Source organism: Pieris brassicae, chromosome W (assembly GCF_905147105.1).
Source record: "Pieris brassicae chromosome W, ilPieBrab1.1, whole genome shotgun sequence".
Taxonomy (NCBI): domain Eukaryota; kingdom Metazoa; phylum Arthropoda; class Insecta; order Lepidoptera; family Pieridae; genus Pieris; species Pieris brassicae.
In genome coordinates, this window is record NC_059679.1 from 3,137,303 (window position 1) to 3,158,923 (window position 21,621).

The 21,621-nt window shown below is 36.5% G+C and overlaps 1 long non-coding RNA gene across 1 annotated transcript; it reads left to right on the plus strand.

The window, feature by feature from the left end:
• Positions 1 to 361: 361 nt before the first annotated feature.
• LOC123718329 lies at positions 362 to 1,307 on the plus strand. The gene is made up of 2 exons (XR_006755004.1): positions 362 to 465; positions 1,074 to 1,307. It is a non-coding gene; the product is annotated as an uncharacterized LOC123718329 (long non-coding RNA).
• Positions 1,308 to 21,621: the final 20,314 nt, after the last annotated feature.

A 21,621-nucleotide genomic window follows, 5' to 3' on the forward strand; every position in this document is an offset into this window, starting at 1 on the left:
TTTGGTCTCTGATCTTATTCTTATGTGTCTTATCTTGTCTACCTTTTTAATGTTTAGCATGCTCCTTTCCATGTCACGTTGACATGTATTTATATTGTTTTATTTGTAAATCTCCATGTTTGAAATGCATATGTTAGCCATGCAATAAAGTATGAGTTCATAACTCTCTTCTTAAGCATTATAGACATATCACTCTTAAATATTCTACTCTCTATTGGTAGTTCGCGCTAAATCTCGTTTCTGTATCTCACCTATCAGGGCCTGCCATTCGGGTCGAGGATCATCCCTCCCTCAGGAGTCCAACGTTCTTCCTCCACTTTAAACTAAAATCAAAATTTCTAAAACCGCTCTTGGGATACTGCGCAGGATTTTAACAATTAATTTAGAGAAATGGAACTCTGATCGAGAGTGATTAAAGCAAAGGCGACCTGGGATCACGCAAATGGATACAGTTGAAGATTTGAGGTAATTTTTTTAAATACAGCTTTCTGTTTTATCTTATGAATTTATGTATTTGTCGCTTTTTCGTTTCATCGACTTTCAAATCACAACGATGCTAAAGCAGTTTTCACTTCTATACTTCCAAACGGGTAGGAGGCTCAACTGATGTTAAGTGATACCGCCGCCAATTGACACTCATTGCCAGAGGGCTCGCATTTGCGTTGCCGGCCTTTTAAGAATACGTCGAATTGGTTCGGTAATGATGCAGTGGGCAGCTGGTTCCACGTAGAGGTGGTGCCCACAACATTAAATAACGCTCCGTTTTGAAACGACGGACGTGCGATGATGAAACTCAGCTGCTTGTATTAATCCGAACAACTCCTCTGAACAGTAATCGTGGTAAAAGCCTGCTTTAAACTTAAGGTGAGGATAAAGTCAGTACTTAACCCAAAAACGTCAAATTCAATATTTTTTTAATATATGGGAGCCATACATTGAGTGGCCATGGGCGGCGCTGTCTCTGCACCCCCTATTTCTTGTCCAGTTTTGCATAAAAGAACGTTTTTGCTGATAAAAATATTTCATATATATAAATATAATTATATATTACTTTAACATACTTCTTGTTACAGATATTGATACGAACCGCATTTCCATTATGCGAAATCACAACTGAGACGTGCGTGGCGTGGTTCGAGCAGATTTTTGACATCAAGTACAATTCATTCGAAATTCGAAAAATACACCAAAGCAATGGACGTGATTCGAAATTCAAATTACCGCACCACAGTTCTGTTCATATTTCGAAATTCAAAGAAAATTGAGTATTTGTTTACTGGGAGAAAATAAATAAAAATTATTTTGTATTACGTATTTCATTTTTGGAGTTTACTCCTTAAGAAACGATTTGAGTTATAAGGCCCGGTACGGAAATTTTATGAGGAGTAAAATCAAGTGTAACACGAAAAGTTGAGGCGTTACGTAGAAAGAGACAAACATATATATCTGTAGGATTGAACGTGTAAAAGAATGATTCCATCTCATTCTCTCTCTAAAATTGGATTTGTATAAATTGAACACAATTATTATTGTTATTATTATTATTATTATTATTTATATTGTTTTGTAACATACTTTATGTAATACGCTTTATTGAAGTAATATAAATAATCCGAATAATTACAGATATATGTTTGTTTCTCTTATCATTTTAGCAAATGCGTTCATTTGCCCTTTTTTTCTATTCGATATATATCATAATTATCGTTCGTAAGGAGGAAACTCCAATCGTGCGTCGTAGCTAACACACACACACACACACATTTTTTATAATGTATATTATATACATATACATTATAATAAATGCAAAATTAAATGCAAACGATATATCAATTATTTTTCTACGATTCTCCAATGACAACATCTTAAAGTGCTTCTGGTTCTGGTCCTTTGTCGTTTTTAGGACTTATGGACGTCACACCAAGGATGTTAATTTTCTACCAGTTCAATCAAGGGGAAAAGAATTCCATGTCATTCATTTTACTCGCTAAGTTTTGTTCAAGGCAAATGCACTACAACCATGACGCCTCGCTTCGCTTGAGATATTGATACATATCTTAACTTGAATTAAAATAAAAAATAAGTTTGAGTTTGAGGGAAATTTCTGGATAAAATCATTCAGAACTGAAAACATCCTTCCTTATTAAGACAGCTAAAAATGTAGACAAAAGATGTACAGGCAGTCTTTCTGGCTAGAAGTAATAGATCACTGCCGTGTAATGGAAAGTGATTACATTTTTAAAGACAAGGTGTCTACGACCTTCAGGTCGAGAGTCTAATTTTGATTAAAGTGCTCAATTACAATATAATATCTTATAATAGATTGATCCATTGCTCAACATTAAATTAATCTGCACTCTTTTAATTTATACATAGCTACCGTTTACGTGTTTCTCCTTGGTTTTACGAAAATACGGTTAATAAATGCGTTTTTCAATAGATTAACTGTTATTGGCTTTGAATTAGTCAAACTGTTTATAAATAGGTTTCTTTTATGTATTTCTCCTTGGTTTTACGAAAATACTGTTATTAAATGCGTTTTACAATAGATTAACTGTTTTTGGCTTTGGATTAGTGGAACTGTTAATAAATAGGTTTCGTTTATGTATTTCTTCTTGGTTTTACGAAAATACTGTTACACTCCGACTAATAAACAATTTTTCTTTTGATATTTTTTCCGCTTAACCTTTGTACAAACATTATAATATTGTTCAACTATCTTAACAGAGATCTGTATTTAAATTTTTTTTAAATACTTTAAGAATCTACTTGGTTTCACCATAAATTATTGATTGAATAACTCGACTGATTTTTTTTTCATTGCATTTGGAAAATAATTTGGGGTTCCGGTCCTTTGTTGCCCCGAGGGCTCCAGACCGTGAAATATGGCCATGTGATTGTAATTGTTGATTATAAACGGCTAAAGGTTCCTTTTTTAATATCCTGTCAGGGTCAGTCGAAATAAAGAGCAAATAAATTAAAATACACTTTATTTAACATTAGTAGTTGAGATTCCCGGCAACTGCCTCACGTCAAAGTTCCCCAAAAACGTAAAAATCATGGTTGGCCAAACCTAAAAAAAAAAAAAATTGTACTCTACCCCCACTAAACAGGGCGTGTGGAGTCGAATTCACTCACTCCTGAAGTGATAGCTCTTACCGTTCCAGAGATAGCTTTCCCAAAACCCTTGCTGATTACTTACTAATCACCATCTTATCAGCTACCATACCACCATCGTTATCTACTTTCCTACATTCACTAACCCAATCTATGGCTCTAAAAGAAAAATAGAATAAACTATGTCTAACCTAACCTAACCTACGGGTCTAAGCAAACAATAATAAATATACCTAACCTACATTAACACCATTACCTATAATAAAATTAGATGTAAGGGTTACTAGGTAATATTTAAATAAAACATTTTTATTCCAGGTATTATTATTTTATTTATATGTCCATTATATTTCTATGCAAATTTACTAGCACCGTATCATTGTTCTCTGTGTCACACGTAAAATTTCTAAGGAAATCTTCTAATCTCATCCCCCTGAACTTGTAATATATGTATACCAAACAGTACTCTCCGCACACCGCCGATAGGTAATCCTGAACCGTAAGGCTATTGTATCTCCACATGCAACAATTCCTCCTTAAAAATCCTTCTATTGCTTCAATAGGTTTACGTCCAAACGAATCAAAGTATTCCCCAACTCTTTCAACGTTTATATGAATAGCCACCCAATGAGGTCCCGGCTGTGAATCTGGGTCAAGATTGCATATGATAAGTGCTGGCACCTGAGCATACATCGGCAATCGATTTGAAGGATATACGTTGCGCTGGAGGCTGGGATGTATTCTACGAAGACTCATTTGCACTTCTAGTGTGTTCATACTTTAATACGCGTTTACTCCCCTACTCTTTCACTCTTTTAATGACTACATTTATTACTATCAATTCATATTTGTACTTAAACACAATGTATTTAAACACACATAATATGATCTCAACATAAGTAATGAGTCTCTTTGTAAAAAAAGTAATGAAGGTAAATAAAAACCATGTCATATTCGATTACATTATATTTTATTATTCTTAATATCATAATAATTACATAAGTGATTGCTTAACTACTATAATCCACACATACATTTCTGTTCTTATCTATTTCTATAATATTTGAAAACTCTGCGTAAACTACACAGTTAATTGTTTCAGTCAATGCGCTCTCGAATCTTACTTCCATTCTTACACTACCATGGCGTACAAGATTCCAATGCACATTAGAGTTAGCCGACAAGTCAGGTGTTAAATCAAAAGCTAGTAAACAGTACCCATTTGAATATTGCTCCCTCGATATTCCATTACCTTTGTTAAGAAAATGTATACCGGTGCCTGAGTACAGGGTGTGGTATGCGCTAGTAAATACATCGTTTGGAAATGATGGTTGTAACGCTTTTGAAGGTATCTGTTGACCATCTATATATAGGCTAAATGAGCAAATACCAAAATTTTCAAAGTTGAAAGGATTTTTACCATAACTACCGTTGAATGCTGTATTATTCACAAAACCTATAATACATCTCTTAGTAACCTGTCCTAAAAATATATTGTCCAGTGTTTTACCCTGCACACCAGATGGTATGGTCAGGACTTTCACTTCACCTCTTGTTATAGGATATTTAGCCGTAGTAGTGGCAAGAACCTTTTGATGAGCTATTAGTATTGATGGATTAATTTTTGCTCTGCGTATTATTAAAGTTGCATCTGTTATACAGACTTTGTACTTATTATCTGCATTCTGTGACATGAGGTTAAATGTTTCTCTCGATCTAACTAATTTTATAGATAATTCGACCCCGTTAATGAGGAATTTATCTTGATTGAATATATCCCCATGTAAATTCCCAATCATTTCAACATCCTTACCATCCTTTGAAAGTTGTTGTCTTTTGTAAAAGCCCTTGTTTGCCTCATTAGTTTCATTCATTTTACCAGCTGTATCCTCGTACCACAAACCACATGTCAAATGTGATTGTTTGGCGGATGATGAATAATTTAATAGAGTTTCTATGAAAGCACGATATGCATAAGTATTATTTGGGGGTGACACAAGTTTTTGGTTTAGGTAAACATCCAATTGGTTAAATAAAGAATGTAACCAAATATTGACTGGTGCCACTACATTAGCTGCATTAACTGCAGAACCGTCTTGATTTTTAATTTGAGCCTTGAGATGGAGTAGTGTATGCGAAAGGTCTATGTAATCATCTCCTGTACCAGGTACTTGGAATTCGATGGGTCCATCATCACTTTAGATATATCTAAAACGCTGATGTATGATTTCCACTATAATTACATGAAAGAGAAATTTACTTCAAATCTGAAACTTCTGTATACAGATACTGACAGTCTCATTTATCAAATATTTACTAGTAACTTTTATAATTATATAAAGCCAGACATTTGTACACATTTCGATACATCAGATTATGATCCAAACAATATTTTTAATTTTCCTCAAGTAAATAAGAAAAAATTAGGTTATTTTAAAGATGAAAATTGTGGTAAAATCTTTACAGAATTTGTGGGTTTGCGAACAAAAATGATGAAAAGACTTATATTTCAAGTTTAAACAAAGTACCTAAGTTTAACGTTGGTGACTATGTAAGAATTACAAAATACAAACATGTTTTTCAAAAAGGTTATGAAAGTAATTGGAGTAATGAAATTTTTATCATTACTTCGATTACAGATCGTTCCCCGTGGATTGTATACACTTTAAACGATTTAGAAAATAAATCAATAACAGGAACTTCTTATGAGAAAGAACTACAAAAAATAACTTTTTCCCCCACTTCCGAATATAAAATTGATAAAATCATCAGATCACGTAAAAGCGGTATTAGAAAGGAAGTATTAGTTAAATGGAAAGGATATCCTAACAAATTTAATTCTTGGGTCTTACTGTCGAATATTAAAAATCTACAATGAAGGAAAGTTTCTATTTAACTTTACTGAGCAATAGTTCCACACAATATTTCCCGGGAAATATGACATCAAATTTTTCTACAAAACTACCTAAAGCCATTACATTAGAAGGAGAATGGATGGTAGGTATAGTTGAGTTTCAATATCCCTCTACTATGCTCTCCGTGCAAGATCATGAAAATATCATATACATAAGTAAAAAAACTACCATCAATAACGAAGAGACCACAATAATGTTTAAGAACCATATACCAGCCACCAACTATGATAATATACAAAATATTCTTATTGCTTTAAATTCGAAAGAGAAAGTTAGTTTTTGCCAGGACACCGTGTCAAAGTTTGTCTCTGTTGCAGTAAAGGATCCATCAATAATTTCACTATCTCTATCACCTAATTTGAGCTTTCAACTTGGATTTGAGCCAGATACCAATTTAGTAAATCATAACCTGTGGTCAAATATACAATTTAACAAATTCACTTCCTTTTATTCAAAACCTGCACGGCGTATGCCGGTGAAACAAAATAACTCTTGTACACTATGTATTCCAAATATTTCCACTGCTACTCCTTATGTTAAATCTCCAAAGTACTTTAACAGTATTGTTGCGAGGGATAAACATATATATCGATCATGATTTATTAATCTTTCTATTTTTAATTTTCAAAATCTATGATTTTCATATAAATGCAGTAACAGATAATATTTTAAGGTATTATTCGTTTTAATTAATAAATTATTATTACTATTGTTTTTAGGTTTTTTTAATAATTACAATTAAACAATTAATTATGTATTGCCGTTCAAGTATTACGTAAGCAGATTTACTATCCATTGGTGCACAGCCGGGGATCGAACCTACGACCTCAGAGATGAGCGTCGCACGCTAAAGCCACTAGGCCAACACTGCTATGGTTATAAATAACTCCTTAATCTCAGCCACTCAGGCCTTGAAGCCAGTCAGCGGTTTGACTCGCCATGGCCTGCATTCCTCCACAGCCTCAATATCCCTAGCACTGAAGTAGGAACCTTGTGATTGCTACGAAACCTGAAGTCGCTGATGCTATTAATAGTTAAAAACATTGGCGCATACTATAAAGCTTTCAATAGGGATTGAACTTATTAAAATAAATATACGAAAATCTGGTTAAACGCCGTAAGAAGGCATCTTATAATGATGCTTTTTGCGTGGACCTTCGCTGTGGTGGTCTTGGTGCGCAACTCCCACTTTCTTCGATGGATATAGACATCTATAATATTTTTGAAACTAACCTTGTTATTCGTGCTCTTAATGAGGTTTATGTTTTCATTTAGTTTAGTTATTATTGTTACTTTGTTGTTTTATATTTTTAGTTTTATTGATTATTATTGTTTTTTTATTGTGCTTGTTTGTTGTAATTTTCTCCATTGATAGATTACTTATTATAATTTATGTGTTTTTTATGTGTGTCAAATTTGTGATGTCATATTTTTTTTATTTTTTAAGGCATGCACATTGCACATTGTTTTAGAACGTGTAAATAAATAAAATAATATAAGAATTTACTTGATATGACTCACGATGTAATTGTAACTTCTAGTCGTCGTCTTACTGATAGCAATTTTTTCCTTCAAAATTAGTGTAGTAAAACAAAATGATTGTAGGACATTTATTTGAAAGAATAAAGCTAATTTTTTAATAACTTTTTACTTTTCTGTATTTGTGTTAATACATAAGCTGTGTCGTCTTGTTCGGAATCGTGGAGAATTTGCTGTTTCAACTTGTTCCTGGTGATGTCGTTGAGGAGTGGTTGTCTCTGTGAAATAATCTTAGACTTAACTTTATAATTTAGGTTTTCATTTTTGTTTATATAATAGAAGGCAAATGGGCAGACGGCTCACCTGATGTTAACTGATACCGGCGCCCATGGACACTCACCTTGCCAAAAGGCTCGCATGCGTGATGATTCTGGGGTGTTCTGCCGGTTGACGTGAAGGTTCCCATTAAATTGTGTTTCGTTAAAGAAACGGGCAGGCTTGCCATGTAAGGATGGGAGTTTGAGACGATTGTAAACACCGGAGTTCTGTTTAAGAACCGCTTTATTTTCGAATAATATGACGTAACAAATAAAGGTGTTAATTATATACTTAATTGCCATTTAATTATAATAGCAATACGATTACGTACTTGTATATTATTATATACTTGAACCACAAAATACGAAAATGTATTTCGTCAGGGGCGGATTTACTTAATGGTTTATTGAGCTGCAGCCGAGGGCCCCGTGGATATAAAGGGCCCTCATTCCGCACTGAAAACAATAGGAGATATTTTTAATTAAAAAAAAAACATATATTTAAAAAAAATCCAATCATAACGTTTGAATCCCTGAGATCTATCAACTCAGGTGCGATGCGCGTCTATCGAAGGGAGCGAGGAATCACCCGTCGCTTGTTTTAGATAAATACGGCTGATTGTGCGGTTTTTTTTTAATTAATAAATCTGAATGTAGCACATCCTTTGCAAATAAATATATTATAATTATTATCTAGAAAATATTATATCAAGTAGATCCCCCCTGGCCATGGCGCATAATTCTTTTACATGCATCGTAGTGCATCACGTGCCCACGGGTACCCACACCACACTTCACATAGGTATTGTATAACTATTTGAAGCTTATATAATTGGTTTTTTTTTAAGGTCAACGGTGGTATTTAGTGGTCTTGCAGTTTCATATAATGTGACCGTTGCTTATCACTTAAATCGGCTCTGCATACAATCTTTGAATATAAAGTGAAATTGGTGTAAGCCATTAATAACAAAAATATATAATAACGATAACAATGATAGTAATAATTATATTACAATTAATGAAATTCTGTAATAATCTTAGTAGTAATAAAATGAAATAATTGTATTATTAGCATTAAGATACTGTAAAAATAAATAAACCTTTTGCTTCATTATACCGTAAATCATTTCTATGGTATTAAATGTGCAATGATAAGGGAGTCTTAAAACTTCATCTAGTTCATATAAGACTGACATGTTTTGTTTCACTACTTCAAGTAGTCGTCATTTACGGCAAACATGATCATATATATGTCGGAGAAACACCTTCCCCAGTGACGTCATCAACAGTGGTTGCAGATTTGGTGGGCGACGACGATTGTAGTTTTCACAATATTTTATTTACACTGATGATACACTGATATTTTATGGTAGTTATTAATAATAAATTATATGTTTTAAGACCGAGCAGTGAGTTCAATGCACCAATCTAGCGACCAAAACTCAGGGATCCAACTCGATTCGTCTCCATTTCAAAAAGGCCCCGTAACAACCAACGGACTGGCCTATATATATAGATGTCGCTTCGACCCCACTCGAGCAAAGTGCTCTGCTCTCATTGGTCGTTTGTTTAATAACGATTACAATCTTATAAATTAGAAAAACGTAACAAATTTTAACTAAAATCACTAATTTGTTAACAGAAAAATGTTTTAGGTTTTATAATATCGTAAAATCGCGTATTAAGTTAAATTAAGATTAATGCAACGTGTTTAAATGATAAAGAGAATTTAATGTGTTATTGTACAATCAACAAGCACCTCGTTGAATGGCTTCCTCCGACATATATATATTTTACACGAATAAATTATATTATTCCATTACAGCGTACTGGGTGAGGTGGACACATCCTCTGGCTAAGTATTTTCGTAAAACCAAGGAGAAACATGTAAACGGTGGCCATAAATAGCCTTTTATTAACAGTTTATCTAATCCAAGGCCAAAATCAGTTAACAAAATGTAGTTACTGCTTATATGTAAGGCGCGCTACATAACTCGCCCACTTCCACTTCAGTTTTTTGGCGTGGCTTAGAGAATCAATTGCTTTGGTCTGTGATTTTATTCTTATGTGTCTTATCTTGTCTACCTTTTTAATGTTTAGCATACTCCTTTCCATGCCACGTTGACATGTATTTATATTGTTTTTTGTTTTATTTTTAAATCTCCATGTTTGAAATGCATATGTTAGCCATGCAATAAGGTATGATTTCATAACTCTCTTCTTAAGCATTATAGGCATATCACTCTTAAATATTTCTACTCTCTATCGGTAGTTCGCGCTAAATCTCGTTTCTGGATCTCACCTATCAGGGCCTGCCATTCGGGTCGAGGATCATCCCTCCCTCAGGAATCCAACGTTTTTCCTCAACTTTAAACTAAAATCAAAATTTCTAAATTCGCTCTTGGGAAACTGCGCAGGATTTTAACAATTAATTTAGTCAAATGGAACTCTGATCGAGAGTGATTAAATAAAAGGCTACCTGGGATCACGCAAATGGATACAGTTGAATATTTGAGGTAATTGTCGATGTCCAGAGAATTATTTTAAATACAGATGTCTGATTAATCTTATGAATTTATATGTCTGTCTCTTTGACTGTCGCTTTTTCGTTTCATCGACTTTCAAATCACAACGATGGTAAAGAAGTTTTCACTTCTATACTTCTTTTTTATATTACAAACGGGATAAACAAGGCGGAATGTAATTATAGTGCTACCAAAAAATAATGTGTGTGTCTCTGGCCTAAGAACCTGCTTTTGAACTTAATTTGGGGATAAAGTCGGGACTTAACCCAAAAAACGTCAAATCCAATAAATTTATTTATTATATTTTTATTTAACATATGGGACCCATACATTAAGTGGCCATGGGCGGAGCTGTCACTACACTTCCTACTTTTTGTCCACTCTTGCATTAAAGAACGTTTTTGCTGATGAAAATATTTCATATATATACATATAAATAAATAAAAAATATTTTGTATTACGTATTTCATTTTTTTAAATGTAAAAAAAATAATTTAAATGCAAACGCTATAACAATTATTTTTCTATAATTCTCCAATGACAACATCTTAAAGTGCTCCTAGTTGTCGTTCTTAGGACGTATGAACGTCATACCAAGGATGTAAATTTTCTACCAGTTCCCAAATCAAGGCAAAAAGCGGGGGAAAAGAATTGGCAAGTCTTTGTCATTATTTTTACTCGCTGAAACATATCTTAACTAGAATTAAATTCAAAAATAGGTTTGAATTTGAGGGAAATTTCAGGATAAAATCATTCGAAACTGAAAACATCCTTCCTTATTAAGACAGCTAAAAATGTAGACAAAAGATGTACATGCAGTCTTTCTGGCCAGAAGTAATAGATCACTGCCGTGTAATGGAAAGTGATTAAATTTTTAAAGACAAGGTGTCTACGACCTTTAGGTTGAGAGTCTTATTTTGATTAATGCGCTCAATTACAATATAATATCTTACAATAAATTGATCCATTGCTCAACACTAAATCTATCTGCATTCTTTTAATTTAGAGTTAAGGTTCTTGAATGATTGTAGTCTATATATTAAACCTGTTTAAATAATAAAAAGAAATGTTTGCAATTTACACATGGTAGAAGTGAAAGCTTAAAATTTTTTGGTTTCAAACTAATGAGATGAATGTAATTTTAATTTTAAGTTTAATACCAATTATTTATTTTGATAAAAAATAAAAAAGTTTTTATAAACAAATAAATGTTACGTGACTTAATCGACTTTTAGATTTTTAAGTGCAAAGGATGTTTTGTTACGGTTACAGCTACGTTGGAGCGCGGGGCCCGTAGCATTTGCTACTCTTGCTACGTAGCTAATCCGGCACTGCTTGCGAGTAGACATTACCATCAGTATAGATATCGGCAAACATCTTGTACAAATGTGCTTGCCTGCGCAGAAGCAATTTTTAAGTATCACTTCGGTGCGTGACGGCGCGAGAGTGACGTGTCGATCGCGTGATTGGTAAATCAGTTGACGTTTGTGTCCCGCGCTGTGTACGATACGCAAACTTTCCCCCAATCCCTTGTTTAATACTCAAGAAGTTAGCCGGTATCTGTACTACAGCGGTTCTAGAACTCACTTTTATAACTAGCAAAGCGTTCTAATTTTATTACGTTCTGACAAGTCCCATGTTTGTAGACATGGACACATTCAATTTTAATTGATGTCCAGATCTTGGATGAAGCTAAAAAAAACCTTACAAGTATTGTATTAAACCGAAGAATTTATTTTGGTTAATTAGAAGTACTTGCATATACTTTACAGGTTTCATTGATAGCTTAGTAAAAAATTGTAATTTTAGTTTGTTTTTCTTTATAATACAAAATAATATAATAAAATCATTAGACAACCGCTGTGGTTTGTGTAAATTTAACCATAGCAGTCTTGTTTAGGAGACAAAGGCATATAAAAATAGTTTTTCAATTTAATTTTTTTTTTGTAAAAGTTAGGCTATCTACTTGTAATTGACTGGCTAGTTCATTTATTAGCAGCGGTAGCAAACACCTCAACGTTCTGTGTCCATATACGTTCTTTGCTCTCGATGTACAGAGCCGAATCTGTGTTACCGCTCGGGTCTGTACGTCATGCTCCACTCTTTTCTTTACGTCATCTCGAAAAAAGTACTCGAATAGGAGACATTTATTTACTTTATCGACAGTATTTTGCCGTGTTTAAAAATTCCTCTTTCTTCGTTTTTATTAAAAATTTCATTGGCGTTTTATTTTTATTCCTTCTATTTGGTGAGTTTCTTAGAATAGATTTCATTTTTTGTTACCATGGTAACGATGTTATGTCAAATATACGGTAACCATGGTAACAGACACGGTAAAGCCTTTTATATTATATTTATTAATTAGGCTCTCCGAGCAAAGTTCACGAGAGAGACTAGGAAATAAAAAGGCCATCAATTACTGGTCAAAATCAAATGTTATTAAGTAAGCAGTATTGCCCTAGTGGCTTCAGCGTGCGACTCTTATCCCTGAGGTCGTAGGTTCGTTCCCATGCTGTGTGCACTAATGGACTTTATAAGTCCCCATTTAATTCACATTCGCTAAAACGTCTAAGGAAAACATCGTGAGGGAACCGGCTTGCCTTAGACCTGCTTGCGTCAGGCACAGAAAGCTGATCACCTACTTGCCTATTAGATTAACAAATGATCATGAAACAGATACAGAAATCTTTGTTTTATACATTTTTGTATTGAAGTGCCTCCAATTTATTGATATACTATTTTTTTTTTATAAAATAGGGGGCAAACGGGCAGGAGGCTCACCTGATATTAAGTGATACCGCCGCCCATGGACACTCTCAATGCCAGAAGGCTCGCGAGTGCATTGCCGGCCTTTTAAGAATTTGTACGCTCTTTTCTTGAAGGACCCTAAGTCGAATTGGTTCGGAAATACTTCAGTGGGTAGCTGGTTCCACATAGCGGTGGTGCGCGGCAAAAATTGCCTTGAAAAACGTTCAGTCGTGGAACGTCGGACGTCCCGGTGATACGGGTGGAATTTTGTATTTTGCCTCGACGTCCGATGCTGAAACTCAGCTGCAGGTATTAATCCGAACAACTCCTCTGAACACTCTCCATAGTAAATGCGGTAGAAGGTGCAGAGTGACCCCACATCTCTACGCAACGCCAAAAGATCGAGCCGCTCGGAGAGGGATTGGTCATCGACGATTCGAACCGCTCTTCGTTGGATACGGTCAAGTGGAAGGAGCTGGTACTGGGGAGCCCCCGCCCAGAGGTGAGAACAGTATTCCATGTGGGGCCGTATTTGCGCTTTATAGAGTTGCAAGCGGTGGCCCGGAGTGAAGTACCGTCTTGCCTTGCTGAGCACACCAAGCTTTTTGGAGGCTAATTTAGCCTTTCCCTCCAAATGACCGCGAAACTGAACGTCGTTCGATATGTCAACGCCAAGTATTCCGATGCTGGCTGTGGCTTCAAGAAGAGTGTTTTCGAAAAGAGGAGTAACGACAAAGGGTATTTTTTTCGCGGTAAACGCGCAAACTTGTGTCTTCTTGGGGTTAAATTGGACTAGGTTTAGTCTACCCCAGTCCGAGACTCCATGTAAAAGAGTTTCGACTTCAGACACAAGTTTGTTCCGGTACTCATCGACAACTGCCCGAGAAATACCTGCCCGGCCAGTGTAAAGAGTATCCCCAGTGCTGTCGTCCGCATAGCAATGAATGTTGCTAAGTTGCAACATGTCATTGATATGCAGAAGAAACAGGGTCGGGGACAGAACACAGCCTTGTGGGAGTGCCATGCTGTTGCTTTCGGGCTTCAGCCAATCGGGCAGGCACGACCAGGGCAGTACCACTGTCTCACAGAAAACCGGCGTGAAGTGATGCAATAGGTTCATCTTATTGTACTCGCGTTTCGTGCGGTGAGTGAGACTCCCGGAGCATTCACGGGTTTAAGGTCGGAACATGCTCCGTCGACGACGACCTTGATGCTCCGATCGGCCAGAAAGCTGGAGATCCAGTCGCATAATTTCTCAGGAAGCCCGTAGGCTGGAAGCTTCGAGAGCAGTGCGAGAGTTGTGCCACACCCGATCGAAGGCTTTCGCTATATCCAAACTAACCGCTAGTGCCTCCCCCTTGGACTCAATTGCCTCTGCCCATCTATGAGTAAGGTATACTAGAAGGTCACCAAACGAGCCGAACGACCACGACGAAAGCCGTACTGATAATCGCTAATCAGCTGGTGGCCCTCTAGATACCTCAAGAGCTGGCCATTAATAATGGATTCCATTATTTTGGAGAACAAGGAGGTTATAGCTATTGGGCGATAGTTGGACGGATCAGAGCGATCGCCTTTTTTAGGGACAGTGCCGAGCGAGTACAGGTACCGGAAAAGGCGCGTCAGGACCGGAGCCAACTCAGGAGCACAAGTACGCAGCACAATTGGAGGGATACCATCCGGCCCGCTCGACTTATGAATGTCCAAGGAAGATAGTGCTCTGCGAACAGCACGTTGCCGGAATGTGATTTTCGGCATTGAGTTATCACACCGCAAAATCGCCGCTGGTGATCGCCCCCGGTCATCCAAAGTCGAGTTGGACGCGAAGAGACAGCCCAAGAGGTCGGCCTTCTCTTTCGCAGTGTGGGCGAGCGAGTCATCCTCTCTGTGCAGCGGTGGTATCGATGGCTGACAAAAATTCCCTTGTACAGCTTTGGCGAGAGACCAGAAGGCTCGGGTCCCCGAAGGGAGTTGGGCCAATCTCTCGCCAAATCTGGCGATGTGCTCTGACTTTGCCTTAGCGATTTCCCGTTTGAAGGACCTGGAGGCTGAGTTATATGCTTTTTTATGTTCGCTGGTATTGGCATCACGAGATATCGCCGCTTCCGCCCATGCATTAAAGCATTCTCGCTTTCGACGCGATGCCGCCGATTGCAAGAACGCTTAAACCAGGGCTGTGACTTGCCACCGATCGGCACCGCAGAGAATGGAATAAAAAGTTCCATGCCCTGTAGAACCACTTCGGTGACAGAAGCAGCGACGGAATCTGGAGCTTCCGACGAAAAGCACATAGGTAGTCCACCAAGGGTAGGACGCATAGAAAGACCGCATCCCATTCCAATCTGCTGACCGATAGTGCTAAATACGACGACTACCCGAAAAACGGGGCCGAGGAGGGCACGTAGTAGGCACAGTACTCCAGACCACACAATGATCCGATGAACCCAATGGTGGCTCAACAGAGACTTGATAGGTCTCCGGATGTGAGGTCAGCAGAAGGTCCAACAAAGAGGGTTTATTACCATCCACATCTGGTATTCGCGTAATCGCAGGGACCGTTTGTGACAGGTCGTAAGCTAAAGCAAAGTCGTGAAAGGATCTTCCCGCGTGATCGGTGGTTTCCGAACCGAGCCAATCGGCATGGTGAGCGTTAAAATCGCTAAGTATCACGATTTCAGCGGTAGGAACCCCTTTGGATGTGCTCAATGAGTCGCTCGTTTCGGTATTTCCGCTATGGGACCTATACAGGTATGCGTAGAATCGCGGATGGTCATCGCAGTCTACGCGCAGCCAGAGGCTAGATAGGTCCCTTCCTTCACGCGACCCGAGGCGACGAGAACAGATATCCTCTCTGACGTACACGCAAACTCCCGCCCGCGGCACAAATGAATGTTCCAATTTGTACCCCGGGTAGGAAAGGTAGGAGAGGTAGGAAGTATCAGCCGGGGAGGATATCTGAGTCTCAGTAAGGAAGAATAAGGCCGGCTTCGCAGTTTCGAGGTGAAAGTGAACCGCGTTAAGATTAGAATTGAGCCCCCTAACATTGGTAAAGTCCACTGAGAGCGTGGAAGGGGATGCCTTCGGTAAATTCTTCCGTTTGCCCCGAGATCGAAACCTTTGCCCACCCCAGAATACGAAGGGCAGCCTGTGCATCCACCACCGAATACTGATTGTTCCGATGATGGACGCTCAGAGGGGGATTCTCCACAGCGGAAACGTGTGGTACCCCCCTGGGGTAATCTCTGTTTAAACTGCATCTTCATATTCTGGGGGGGGGGGAATTGATGGGCTCCGGGAGTCTCACTCACCGCACGAAACGCGAGTACAATAAGATGAACCTATTGCATCACTTCACGCCGGTTTTCTGTGAGACAGTGGTACTGCCCCGGTCGTGCCTGTCCGATTGGCTAAAGCCCGAAAGCAACAGCATGGCACTCCCACTAGGAAGGGCGTTGACTGACTGCACTGGTGAAATAACCTCTGTCACAGGTTATTTCATCAGTGGGCGATGGGGTCGTCACGTCCCGACGCCTTCCTTGCTTGTGTTAAGTTATTTTGTATGAAGTTATATATACCAATAGGACACTTCATTTCTATTGTTGGCTTCCAATCAATTTGCTCTAGAAGGATCGTTAATTTATTATTGTCAATTAATGTTTTATATGTTGGAACATCCTGTGGCTGTGTTTTAGTGCAAGCAAGCACGATCGCTCGATGGTCCGCTAGTTTTGTGCCAACCGTTGCCGTGTATAGGTCGTGTGTTTGGAATCGAGCGTATATGTGGTCTATGCATGATTTTGAAATGGTTCCTTTGTATAGTTCCGCCCTAGTGTAAGTTGTGATTCCACACATAAGGCCTAAACTGTGTAATGTGTTGCAATATTTATGTTTTATAGGAATGTCTAGCTTTAGATTTATATTAACGTCTCCCAATAGATACAAGTCAATATTTTTCTGACAGTTGTTCTTAATAATATTATGAAGTTCGTCAATAAACAGGTTCTTGCTTAGGCTAGGTGGGCGGTAAATAGCACAAATTTGTGCAGTGTATTTTGTCTGAGTTTTGATAGTAAAAAGTATATTCTCGAAATGTTGGCTTTTTACAATTTGTATATTAAATTTATGTTTCTTTTTTACATATACTAAGATACCTCCACCTTTCCTACCATTTCTGAGAGCCGAAAACATATGGTATCCATCTAAATTATACAGACAACTGATTCTATCAGAAATGTTTGCTTCTGTAAGCACAATAACGTCAACAGCGCCAGCCGCATAAATACATTGCTCGAGACTATCAAAGTATTTTATGATTGACCTTATGTTTATGTGTACACACAATAGATTTAAATGTCTACTGGGAATTTTACTCACAAAATCACTTATGTTTATACAGTCTTCTAATTCACAAATATCACTAGTTAAACTATCCATCTTAATAATAATAATTTATATGCATTTAATTTGGTCAGTTAATTGGCATTCTGTCTTTTTTTTTTTGCACTTGTATATCCAACACTGATCTTAGGTGTTGTATTTTAGTGTTTTCATCCTTTCTTGCACGCACCATACCGTTTTTAAACCATACGTATTTATATCCTTGTTAATTCTTTAATTCCTGTTTGGCTTCCCATAAAATGCTTTTGTTGTATTTAGTCATTGCTTCCCTGATGAATACTATTTTGTTATTGTTGGGTTCATAGGGGCAGGGTTTTGTCCAACTTCTTTATAACGAACGTGTCCAGATAATAGTTTAGAATATATAAAATTCAATATTTAAAATAAAATTTATCTAATATAGGGAAATAATTTTTTTTTTTATTTCGGATATTTTGAGTTTAGAAAGTGTGATTATAAATAAATTATTAAAATATCAACGGAGATGAGAAACAAGACGGCATTGCCCTTCTACCGACTTCATAGATGACGAGTTTATAATTTGCTATAGATCAACGACTTTGATTCGTTGACGATTTCAGATTTCACACTGAAAACTACGTTCAATAACATTCAATTAATTAATTAATTACGGATATATAATAAAAACGTAATTCCCCAATATATCATACTTTAATATAAACCAGCTCACGCCCGCGTTGATTTTGTGTATTTTAACAGTCTCTTGGGATATTGTAATCTGTATTTTAGGTAAAAAGTGCAAAAATACTCGCGGCCTGGTTCTTCAGTTTACAATAAATAAGAATGCTTTATCACTAGTAGATATTTATTATAATATAACTTTTCCTCATTATGTTTTTCAATTGTATTATTATTCTCCACTTATCGTTGTTTAAATAAACATAGGTATTTATCAAATTGATAATATGTCACGAATAAGCCATTGGAAACAATTATAATAACAGTATTTATTTAGTTAGGATATCGCCATAAAGATATAAACATATGTATATTCCTATATGTCATTGTCTCTCAATTCAGCGAACTTGTCAGGCTTAAGCTGTTAAGAAAATATAATTATTTATATTATATGAAATAGTTAACGTATAAACTAAATTTGTACAATTTGAAGGAATTCATTTTTATTATTAAATATAATAATAATTTCGAGTATAAATTGATATGTAGTATCTTTTGCAAAGGGTTTGAACAACACTAACCCTATCATATTTATAAGTTAAAAAATTTGTAAAACTATAACTATAAAACTGAAATTTTGGAAACATCGCAGTATTGAAAGCTTTTATCAAAATTTGCCGGAAAAGTTTAAAAATAATAATTGTCAACTATCATAGCGCCAGAAAACTTTATGTTTAAAATATATCAAAATAATGTTTTTTTAATAAATAAAATTATCGTTCTTTCATTCGGTCTTGCGATGCTGAAACGTTTCAACTTATAGGAGGTCACGTACGCAAAAATGCTATTGACTTTAGGTACCTAAACTCATCTCTCTATTCGACTTTTCTTGCGAATTGAATTCCTGTGTGATGCCATCAAAAATATTACTTGTAAAAAAACAAGATTGCAACGTTGTTCCTCTACCGTAAAAAGTTGTGAGATACCTGTAATCCACACTTACGCTCTCTTTAATCGGCAGCTCATGTCCGAGCGTCGTGGTCAGCAACGAAGCATCTAGAGCAGACTATCTGTTTCTACCGGTTTCTGTCCAGCGCCTCTATTATGACAGTGTACAGTTTTCAGGACGATGAGTTGATGAGACTTTCACTTGACGGTACACCTAGTTGGTGAACGGCCACGTGATGTTTTGCCTTCTGTGTTACCTACCACGATCTGATTCCCCAAGTTCTCATCGCCTCTGCGCATTGTATGACCGAAATAAGATACGATTGGTAGATAGTGACCATATCAGTATTAGAAATCTTTTGTGTTTTAAATAAATACATTGACTTGGCCATCGTAGCAAACACAATATTCAATTACATTGTTTTGTGCGATTCAGGATTCTAACTTTATCCACAACGAAGTTAAAGGGGTCGAAAATGGCCTGAACTCAAGAAAAATATAGTACGGCCCAGCCCCTTTTTTGCTCGACATGGCGAGCGCATCGCCTTGCCACCAAATTGACTGATATTATGAAACTTCTTTCACTCCTTGAAGGTCGTGTCTAGTACATCAAATATAATAACGACATAATGTCATTCAAATTATAATATTAAAATAAAGGTCATTTGTATTCACAGAGTAGAGCAAGATGTGACAGTGACTGTCTAATGATGATTTTTGTTTTTGCACAGTTACTCTAACAATTAAAATATTATTTGAAATTGCTTTTTCCAGGTATCCATGTCGATAATAATAATGATGAACGCCATCACGTGAGTTTTCCTTTTTATTTTTAACTTAATTTCATAAAAAATAAATTCTAGAAGAAGAAGAATTTGGGTTCCAAAAAGTTAACTTTATGTAAATTGCGTCATATCGTCTGCCAAATGTTGATTAATTCAATTTATTTTACTTATGCTATAAACAACACACTTGTTTCTACTAAATCTTAATATTAGCAACAAGGTAGGATTGGTAAAAGCAAAAGTAAAGAATAATAGCGAATGATTAACACGTCTTGGCGTCTCTATGGAGCTGCTTTTCGAGTTCTAAAATATATTATTTTTAGGTTATTTCTCAGCATATTCCTTTTTACATCTGTCTATGGTCTGGACGGCTCTGGTAGTTGGCTGAATAGTTTTTCAAACATGGGTCCTGGGTGAAAAATCTTGATTTGAGACCTAATAAAGGTAATTTTCATCTAATAACTTTAACTACTAGTTACAGTGCATTTAATTGGGTTTGATTCTGATGATATCTTCCAGATTGGTTGGTATAAAATTATCAATGTTCACTGAACCGAAAGTCTGACCCATACCTTAATATAAGAAAAAAAAACGTTATTATTTTCATTTATTACAAATTGTAATAGCCTTTACGCCTAGAAAACATATGTCAGTCAGCGAACATGAACATCTTTTAAATACATTGTCTATTCACTGAGACATCATGTACGATTACGATACCCCAACTTAAAACTTGTTGTAATATTTAAATTTCGCGCCTTTTGCTTCATTGACTTGATTTGTCTTTTATTTCAAGCCTGTTACTCGTTTGTCTTTGCCCTTCTCTTTACTCTGTGAACATTACTAGCCAATGTGTTGTTCTTTTTAAGCCAAATAAAGTTCAAGATATTTTCCACATATAAAACAACTTGTTTCCATTAAATCTTAACGAGACCAATAAATAATTCAAACCGAACCTAATGAAGGATATTTAACGCGTAGAGATGTTGGGTCTCTCTGCATCTTCTACCGCATTTACCATTCAGAAGAGCTATTTGGTCTAATACCCGCAGCTGAGTTTCATTATCGGACGTCAAGGCAAAATACAAAGTACCATCCGTATCACCTCGACAATTGAGCGTTTTCTAAGGCAGTTTTTGCCCACTTGCGAGCCTTCTGGCAATGTGAGTGTCCATGGGCGGCGGTATCGCTTAACATCAGGTGAGCCTCTTGGCCGTTTGCCTCCTATTACATTAAAAAAAAAGATGAGAACGAACGTCCACTACATGTCCCAATGGAGCTCGTTATTGCGAATGTACCAGGGGGCATTGACAATTCCCTTGAGTAGTTTGTTCTGAAATCATTGGATTATTCGCGACTGCTTCTGGTGCACTCAGTTGGCAACCATAGATGCATCAGGACTTTTTTATAGATTTTGATTTACGGTTACCTTTTCAATTCGCAGCCGTTCATGTTTCACGGCCACGGGCGAAGTTGGTGAATGCGTATCATATTACAACTGTTATGATGCGCCCCAGGATGATATAGGGTACTTATATAGTTTCTAAGTTAATTTTTAATATTATATTAGTGTATATGGCTTACATAAGTTATTGTTATTTCCAGAAGCACATCCGGATGTTTACACTACCTTCATGTTTGCTGTATAAATGTGCCAAGCGGTGATGAGGATTTAGAAATTTAAAACTTAATTTAATGAAATGTTTTAGGTAGCATAATGCTCACTAAACAATAGTTCATTTAATCTATA